Raw genomic sequence first — 10,117 nt, 5'->3', positions numbered from 1 at the left:
CTGTGACGACAGGTGACGCGGCCCGTCTCCTCCAGCCTGTTTCCACGTGTCATCTGCCCTTTCCTTAATCTCCCGAGCTTACCTGAAAAATGAGCACCTCGATCTAAACAGATGGTGTAAATAACCATTAATAATTATTACTTGGAAAGTCATCAGCAATGATTTTATTCCCGAAGTGGTACAAATTTCTATATTCCTTTGGAGAGGTTTCTTGTTGATCATAATGATGTGTTTTCTAGTACGATGAGAAAAGTATTCATATTTCCTATCCTATAATGCCAGTGAGGCAATAACAACTATAAATATAACTTCCCCTCTAAGAAAGCAACAGCCCCTTCTGTAGAGGCGGGAGGCTTAATTTCTAAACTACTTGAAAGGATGAGTATTTAAATGTTAACCTGGTGTTAGTTCTCTCGGGGAAGAAATAGGAAGACGAAGCAGAGGAACATTCCTAGAAATGTGAGTGTGACCTATGTGGTCCTTACAGTAAATTATACTAGTTCTACACCGATGTTTGTGTGTTGTGCCCTCTTAAGCGAACAGAACTTTTCCATTAAGTGGGCAGGTGGATTTCCCATAGACCCCGACGGCCCGAAGAGGTATATTGCTTTCGTGTGTTTCCATTACGACACAGCCTAGGAGGGAATCCTCTGCGGTATTTCACACAGGTTATGAATCTTTAATCTGTAGGCTGTATTTGTATCTGAGAGGTGACTATTAATAGTCTGTTGGCAGCAGAGTGACTTTCTTAAAAAAGGGATTTCCCTGTGTATGGGTGGATTAACCTTTCAAAATATGTTTCTATTTAAACCACTGAGTTACTGTTTGATTCAGAAGCATAAAGACGACCTCTCCGCGTCCCGATCGGCCCTGTGGGACGCGCGCTGGGACCTGAGCGGGCCTCGCAGCGTGCGGCCGCGTGAGTAACGCTGACATGCCGTGGCTTTACTTTCATTTTGCTTACTTACCAGAGTCGGCTGTGACTTCATTTCTTCTTCAGATGCCTAATGTTTGCATATTGAAACGGCGTGTCCGATCGATGGTGACTTTAGTTAATAGCAGCGATCGGGGAAAGGTTTCGTGTATTCCGGGTGGACAGTGAAATTCCAGGCGGGCGACAGAGCTTATCAGATGCGATACCGTGAGACAGTTTTCCTGAAAACTTTTAGTCAGCCTCTGTCTGTGTCAGATAGATAAGCTTTTGAAATGACACGTTTAACTATATGAATGTTATCCTACCGACTTTATTATTTCTAACCGTGCTGCAAACGATCACTAACTGCTAGTCACAGGAAGTCTGACCACACTCGCCCCCTTTGGTCAGCTTGGGGTTCGGCGATCTGGATCAAGCGGGGCCGAGCGCAGGCAGAGGAGGGCGTGTGTCGCTGTAGGGGCTGTGCTTTGTCCTGTCTTCACGGGAGCGTCTCGCCTGTCCGCGGGAAGCCTGAAGACTTATAAAAGAATGTATTTCTAGGTATAAAGTCGCTGGGCTGTTTTATTTAAATAGCCAAAATTTCCTCAGGAGACTGGGAAATAACCTTCCCGTGGTATAATTTAAGTGTGAGCAATCAAACGGACACCCAAGGAAGGCCATTTTAATGGCCAGCGGTGGACAAAGGCTGGGTAGATGCCTGCGAGCATAGTTGTGCTGTTTCGTCAATCTAGAGTCATTCGGGTTCTGGCTAAGCCACGAACTTCCTGCTGGTAAATGCTGGGGGACTCGGATCCTCCCGGGAGTGCCAGGCAAGGCCCTGTGGCGGGAACCCCTGCACTCGTGGCTCTGTCCCCACGGCGTTCGGCTGCGCGGGGCCTCGCCGTGACGGCCACAGGTGTCTTCCGGAATAACGAATGGGTCCGGGTTAGCAGACTGTTTGCAGATGTGTCTCGTCAATGTTTTAAAAGCTCAGAACTGTAATGTATTAAAGTCCAGAAAACGGAGGGTGGGGGGAGCATGCCTCCTCATTTTCTCCTCTCCTCTCTCTCTCTCTCCCTCTGCCCACCCCCACTCCCTCTCTCCCTCCTTCCCTCCCTCCCTCCCTTTCCCTCGGCTTGCTCCTGCTCCCTCTCGCCACGATGTCTAAACCTTAATTAGTACATCATCGGCTTCCAGTACAACTTTTCCATTGAAATTTGCAGCCAATGTACCATTTCCCAATTTTAATGAAACACATGAGGTAGGAATGAGGAAGAAATAGTTTTAAACATGGAAAATTGAGTATCAAACTTAATTCCTCTTGTTAAAGGACCTGAAACATATAAGTGCCAAAAGGACCTGTGGGACAACGTAGAAGAGCCAGGCGACAGTTCCAAATGGCTAATCAGTCAAGGTCCCTGACTCCTGACCATCCTCGCCCATGGGGATTAGGCTTCTCTGTGGGAAGAGTGGGTATGGGGCCTGAGAGCAGAGAAGCTTACTAAGCTCTTTGTCAACCGAATACTAGGCCTCCTTTTAAGTGGCATCTTTTACAAACTGCTCTTTAATGCTTTCGTCTTTAGCGTGTTAGCTTTCAGTTCCCAGAACTTGCTTTCTCATTAAGATTAGAGAATGAAGACCACTCGGAGGAAAAGCCGCCTCCCACCGTACTTTTCCCATCTGTTGGGAGCTGTGACAGTCTGGATCTTTCTACGATTGTTTCCATGAAGGACGAAGGACTTAGAATAAAAGAAACGTACTTCCCGCACATGTGTCCTCAAGTCTTTACGAAAGAGGCAAGAACAGAAAATGTCTTTCCACTGAAATTGCGCAGAACATGAGTAAAATATTAATTTTATTTGAAAACGCTGCCAAGATTAAATATCCCCACGGTTTTAAAATAAAAGCAACATATGGGTGAAAATTATTCTGGTGGCTGCAAAGCACAGTCCCAACAAACGGACCCCTCGATTGATCTAAGAATGTAAAAAACCTTGGATGACAGAGAAATAGTCGCAGGGGGCCAGCGAGTACACGGTTAATAGATTATGAAGCTAAGTCATCAGAGTTAATTATTCTGTGCTTCTGCTAATCGGACATGTATAAATTCTGCAAGGAAAAAATACATTAAGCGGCATAACTCATAACATACATTTGAAGGTAAATTGCCCTTTTTGGTTTTAAATGACATCTTAAATTACCACTATGGTGCAATGTTTCCTTCTGCTGTGAATAAATACTGATAAATAGTACAGTGATGTCTGATGACTCTAAGACAAAGGAACATCATCAGTATGTCCTTGGGTAGGTTTGTCATACTCACTTTTTTCCTTCAATTTTAGAGAATACATGATCATTTTTCACAAACTCTTCTCTAGGAGAAGCTGTCTAAAAGTCTTCTGGGAAGTTGGCCTACATTTACAAAAGGCAAAACAACTGTAAACATTAAAATAAGCAAAAAATCGTTCAGCTTAAACAACAGCGACAAGTGCTCCCCTTTTGAATTTTTCTTGTAGAGAAAAACATAAATATTGGAACAGTAGCAAAACCATCGACTTTGATTTATAATTGAAAAAAACGAGTAGGAAGATCTCAACTTGAAAGCGTTTCATGTAGACAAATTTAATGCTATCTAAAAGTTTGAAAAAAAATAAGAGGAATTTCTAATTAGAGATTGTTTTAGTGGATTGTTTAAAAATAAGCAAAAATATCAAGAAATATAAACATTAACATTAAGATAAGACTAAGGCAGAGGATAGAAAATTAGTCTGAGAGAATCTTGAACTTCACGTGGAAAAGCACGTGTAAAAGGTGGATTTTGTACCTGAAATCCAGCCTCAGGGGTCAAGTCTCATCTCAACTTTGCTTTACCAACAGAAAGCGTTTATTAAAACCCCAGGGCTGAGCTTAGTCATTGTTAACTATTATTAGAATTAAACATCTGTCATTTATTTTCACTTAGTCATATTGGGATAGCAGAGTTCCTTATATATAAACATGTGAATTAATCTGGGGCTAGCCACCTGGATGTTAAAATGCCAAGGTGATTTCAAGGTAGTCATAGGTATTTAGATTTACCAAAATTGCTTGATTTTAATAAGACTATGTTATCATTATTATTACTTTGAAAATATAGTCCCTGACATGCTTCTATAGCCGAAATTTTGGTACAAGTCAGGATACACTCACTCACCTGAAGCACATTCCCGCGGCACAAGGAACACTTCCTAATCTCACATTTTCATCATTATCTGCAAAACGGTCAACATTCATAAATACAAAACATACCTTAGAACGCTCATGTCCCATAAAAACCACTTTCTCTACAGGATTTCCAGTGAGTTTTGAATGTGAAAGATTTAAATTCCATCATACTTATTCAGAGTTTATTATGCACCAGGCAACTCCAGGCAAATCTCCTTGTGGTACAGATGAACGATCATCTCTTATTTGATCTTTCTGTTCTCCCCTGTGAAGACAGGAAGTATTGTCCTTACTTCATAGATGAGGAGATAGGGGCTCAGAGAGGTTTTTTTTTTTTTTTATAATTTGCCAAAAGTCACAAAGCTCATTGAGAATCAGAGACCGAAGGGGGCCCACATCTTTTGACTCTTAACTCAAGTATCTTTCCGATAAACACACATGCTGGGAAAGGTGGATTCATCCTCTGCGGGACCTCAGTGAAGCCCTTCAGTAGAAACCCACAGTACAAGACAAGTTCCCAGAACGGAGCTACATCTGGACCCCGAGCAAGCCGCTGCTGGTCCTGCTGTGGAACGAGGGGCCCTTCTACGGGCAAGATCCTCTCTACAGGGCCAGAACCGGCCACTGGTCACATTTCAGTAAGGCCTCCAAGACAAATGCCTCACGAGCCACATGGTGATATATGTAATCCTGGGGGGTGGATTCCACAGCGCCCGCTGGAAGGGTTAGGAGCCCTCGTCCAGTCTCCTCTCATGTCAGAGACAGTGATTACGCCTTGTCCAGGGACCAGGAGGTTTAGTGACAGCCTTGGTGACAGGATCTTGGACTTCTGACTCCTGGCTCAGTCACTGTTCTAATTTCAGTCCCCAGGTGTCAGTTTTTCAGACAGAAGTGGCGCAGGTGCCCGGGGTGACTGAGCAACAGAGAATGAGGGTGGCAAAGAACTGTACTTCGCTGCCATCAAACGAAAAGGCTTCTTAGAAGGAAACAGATACTAAAAGTCCCCTGATCTGACATCGTTCTCAGAAATATGAAATGGAAAAAACCCCAGCCGTTCTTTTGGGTATTTCTTTCTTTTGACTTAGCCAAACGATGTGTAGCCAACAATCTCTTTCTTCTTCTCGATTTCCCTCGAGCCATTACTGTAAATGAGAGCGGTGTGTAATTTTCCTCTCTTCCAGTTGCTTCCACTCTGCAATCAAAGGGCCTAAGTACCTGCTAGAGATAGGAATCTTATTCGCTAGAGCACAGGAATGAAGATCTAGAACATATGCTTAATTTTTTAAAACGACATCGTATATATTCTTCAAAACCTTGAACATTTGCTTAATTTTGCTAGAAATGATCTGAAATGGTTTGATGGACTCTTAGCTTCGTGCTTGTAAATCGAGGCTGCTTTTACAGTTGCCTAATGCTTTATAATCCCCGTTTCCAGGCTAAGTGGGTTCCTTTTTCTTTTTACTTTTTAAAATTTTTCAGATGTACAATGACTTTAATAGGGAGCTCTAGGACTAAAGCTTCTTGAACAAACTGGTATAGAGAGTGATTTAGACCAAGTGAAGCTATTATCAGAAAGCCATGTTTAGGGTTTTGTATTAAAAGCGCTACAGATCCATGTTTTCAAGTAGCTGCTGGCATAATTCATATTCTTCAGTTCATTCATTCAATGTTAGTGGAGCATTTGGCATCTTACAGGCGCTGCACAAGGTAATGGGCAATTGGTAGAGAACTAAACAGACATAAAATCACAGAACTTACAGCCTAGTGGAGAAGAATGGCCAAAAGCAAGTAATAACACACCCACCAAAATCGTGAAACTACAATTACGATCAATGCTTCAAAGGGAAGATGCATCCAGTTGCAGGGGTGTACGGTGAAAGAAATTAGTACAATATGGGGAGTCAGGAAAGATTTACTCTAAGGAGAAGAACAATCCAAGGAGAAGAAACAGCAGCTTCGAAGGTTGTAGCAGGATGGAGCGTTCCTTCAAGGAACTGAGTAAAAGGCCGATGTGTGACAGAGAAGACGCTGGAAGGTGCTCCCGGGTCAGTCGGGGAGAGGACAGCACTTTGGGTTGTCACATGATCGAGGGCTGATGATCTCGAGCGTCTTGCAAAACCAGAAGAGCTCCCGCAGAATGAAGGACCAGCACTTCCGGCACCCCGCAGTGGCCCGTTTGAGACGTGCGGAGCCAGTTACCTAGATGAGAGGGACTTTGGTCCCTGCGATGGGAAACCACAAAGGTGTTTCTCTGTGGGGTGGAGACGGGGGCTGACAAGATCAAACATGTGTTTTAGAAAGGACACTATGCTCCCCAGTTTATTCTTCAGTTATGTACAAGTCGCTTCTTTCTACATGGAGGGCAACGGCACCATGTCACCCTCCTGCCTTAAGCATTAATCCAAGAGTGATGCTGGTCACTGTCCCCAGTGCTGACAGTAAATATTTGGCAGCGATAGTCATACCATTTTAGAATCCAAGGGACATTAAAGATAATCCAATCAGGCTCTCATTCTCCAGAAGAGGACTGAACTCTGAAGAAAACTAACGTGCTTAAGATCACACATCTAGTTAATTAAAAAAATGGGACTAGAAAAATAAAATAAAAACAAGAAATCTTTGGTTTCTAATCTAGTGGGTTTTTTCCCTCCACATTTCTTTTTTACTAATAATAGCAAGGATCTCAAAACCTTTATGCATGATCTGCATATTGGCAACAAATAAGCCCATGCTTTGGAAATTTCCACAGGCCTCTTACCGCCATCTAATGTCACCGATTTGTGTTCGCTTCTGACCTTGCGGGCACTTTCCCACTCCTGACTGACGATACTGCTCTTTTCCCAAACTCCACGTAAGCCTCTCAGCATGGACGGACCCTGCTGTCCACTCTCTGGGGACAACATGCAGACCGGGGCGCAGGGCTGTCCTTGCTCGCAGCCCGGGACAGTCACTCCAAAAGCTGAGTGGCATGTGTATCAAGAGTCAGTCTTATTTGTTCCCCAAAATTATATATGACAATCTTACCTTTTTTGCAATTATATAAGTTAAATAAAATTTATATAAGCTGATGATCCATGAGTACAAATTCTGGTTTGTATGCAAGCTAATCTGAGCTAAAAAGGTGAGTTGTCAAATTTAAATCGGATGTGGGTGACAGAAATATAAAAGAGCGAGAAAACATGAAGATCTAAAAAGCTTTTGTTTTCAGACGGTTTTGTAAATGTCTTAAAATTCGAATTCTCCTGGAAAGGCCAGAAAGCCTTTTCTAAATACCATCAGTAGGGCCCCACCTGGAAAGGGGGGCTTGGCAACTGAGGTGCACCTCTGTATTTTAAGTTAAATAAATTAATGATATTCACGTATTATTATTCATGAGTCCCGTTTTAAACCAGTTTTTGATCAACTGACTACCTGTAGGTCTCTCATGTGATCCATAAGAAAGTGCTTTATATATTAAACACCAAAATGCCATTTCTAAAACAATCAAGATAGGCACAATTATATATGTAAGTGTGAGTGAGTGCATATGTATGTTTTTCATATTACCTTATGAAATCTTTATTATTTTATATAGATATAAGGGTAATTTTTATAATGGGTTAGTACTTACCCAAGGCATTTCATTCTAAAGGTATTGAATCTGGTTGACGTTTGATTTTGAATTTAGTAAAGGTAGACACTGGGTTGAAACAGAGTTTCTAGGTAAGAGCATTTTATATAAAAAGCCCTTGTCGGCTTCAGGTTCTGTCTAAGTAAAGCTTTCACGCTTTCGATTACACATATATTTTGATACATCCCAATGCCGCAGCATGGCCTTGACCAACATGACAAACTTATACAATGGTAGGAGAATTCTTTGGCAATTTTCAACACGACATTTACAGACCAAAAGTGGTCTGTAAAACCATTTTTGCAGAGTTGACTATGACAGGTAACACACCCCAGCCCTTGAACCTGACTTTAGAAATCCAAGTGTATTAAAAGCTGTCACCACAAATGGTGAAAAGCTCATAAAACTTGGTTTACTTCCAAAAGTACGTTTATTCTCTAAAGTCGAGTTATTTTGGAACTGCGGATTGTGTAAACTTCTGCTTAAACAATCAAACAGTTTATGATCTTCACTGATGTACTGAAATTCATCCAAGAATCTGGGACATCTTTTAGTTAAGTTAAACAGGAGGCAACAGCTGCTTCTTGAGCAGTAAGAAACTCCTTAAAAAGAGGAGAAAGAGAAGGGGCAGAAAAGAGGGAGACAGTAACCCAACGATGGAAGCCAGGAAGCGCGTTTGCCATCGGCTGAGGGGATGCTGTCGGCCGCCTGGTCCTCTGACGTCCGTAGTCTGTGATTCCCAGAAACGCTATGTGGTTTAGACTTGTCCTCTCCCAGGAAAGCGAAATTATAAAACAACTCAAAGTAAAATTTTAAGCTCTCTTGATTTCAATTTTTTATATAAAAAAGGCGAAAATAAAAACAATGTAAATAATCCACTAAAAAGATCCAGGCATTGATGTACGGAGGGAAAGTTTGACATAGATATCACTTCTGAGGCTCCTTCTGACTCAAATTCTTTGATTCGAAGCTGTCAAGTGAGGATAGGGTACGTGCCCGCAAGCCGCTGGCCACAGCGAGTCCCATTGTCCTCGAACGCTTTGATGTCGATGCCACTTATTTGTCATTTTGACATCTTTTCTCTGTGCGGTGAGGTATCATCCCTTCATTCTTCTGCTCTTAAAATGTTAGGTCCACCCTGTAAGCCAGGTGTCAGGCCAGGTCCCAGGGCTATGCAAATAAAAACGGCAAGATTGGAGTCTCTAAGGCATCCTATTTTTCACAACAGGATGATGAATTCTTTGAAGGCAAACACCTATTTCTTTACTTGGAATCTTAGAATCATAGAATTTTAGAGTCAAAAGGGACCTTAGAAGTAATATCCATACCACCCCTGACACCCCAAGCTCTCTCAATATAAGCTCCCTCACCCACCATGACTCAGATGAAATGACCACAATTACTTACCTCTACTCTCCTAAGACTCCGTTTAAATGACACCGGTTAACAAGTCTAGTGTATTAACTACATGCCAGGCACTACTGTATGCATTTTACATACATACCGAAGGTATGTGACATATTTAAGCCTCATTACAGCCCTCATAAGGCAGACGATGTTACCCAGCTCACCGAAGCAAAGGAAGGTCAGGAGTCACTAGAGGTGCAGGGACAGTCCCCGCTTCAAGCCCCTCTTCCTCACTACACCATCCTGCTCCTGTAGATGTGAAGAAAAGTTATTTAAACGTTTACCAACAAGATATTTTTAAGTCACTGATATTCCTTAGTTTTACTTTCTTCACCTTATTTACCAAACTTTAACCTGTTAATTTAGGTCTTTTCCAAAAGAATGTGCCGTAGATTCTAGAATTATGGAATCAGATCTCAGTGTTTAGTTCACAGTAGCCCTGTTGGCACAGAGTAGTTGTATTACAGTCACACCTTGTTTCGATGATGACATCATCCAAAGGTTCTGTGTCCCATCGACCATATATGAGAACATTTCTGGGTGAAATAATGGCTTCTCAGATGACCCCGTAGGGTAGAGGATAAATGCCACAGACATTAAAAAAAGAATTGTTGACTTTTACCCCAAATCTAAGAGATGAGAATTCAGCAGACGCCATAGCCAAGCAGTAAAAACTCCTCTAGCCATTTAAGTACTTCCGGGTGAAGCATCTAAGTAATTCTTCTTGAATGGGCGCAGGTATGGAGGGGTCGGGTACCCGATCCTCCCCTCGTCTTTCTCCTGTGCGGTATTCAGACACACTTTGCTTTAATGAAAGCCCGCTGTGTTCTTTGTCTACCTTGCTTGTCCCATTTAGGAGCTGTCTTAAGTATTTAGGATCTGTTTCAAATATTTAAGATGTTCCGCAAGATAAAAATGTTCAAATTACATTTGATAAGAAATGAGCAAACCGCGATCGAAGGTAACTGCCGTGAGCCGCTGGG

The 10,117-nt window shown here is 42.2% G+C and overlaps 1 protein-coding gene across 1 annotated transcript in view; it reads left to right on the top strand.

Moving 5' to 3' along the window:
- Nucleotides 1-892: 892 nt before the first annotated feature.
- The window catches only part of TNIP3 (TNFAIP3 interacting protein 3), an 82,134-nt gene continuing 72,909 nt past the window's right edge, over nucleotides 893-10,117 (top strand). The window contains exon 1 of the mRNA XM_011370778.2: nucleotides 893-919. The gene's annotated coding sequence lies outside the window, so the exon portion shown is untranslated. The remainder of the gene's footprint in view (nucleotides 920-10,117) is intronic.

The sequence above is a fragment of the Pteropus vampyrus genome, unplaced genomic scaffold (assembly GCF_000151845.1).
Source record: "Pteropus vampyrus isolate Shadow unplaced genomic scaffold, Pvam_2.0 Scaffold174, whole genome shotgun sequence".
In the NCBI taxonomy this organism is placed as follows: Eukaryota; Metazoa; Chordata; class Mammalia; order Chiroptera; family Pteropodidae; genus Pteropus; species Pteropus vampyrus.
This window is presented reverse-complemented; position numbering and strand designations above follow the sequence as displayed.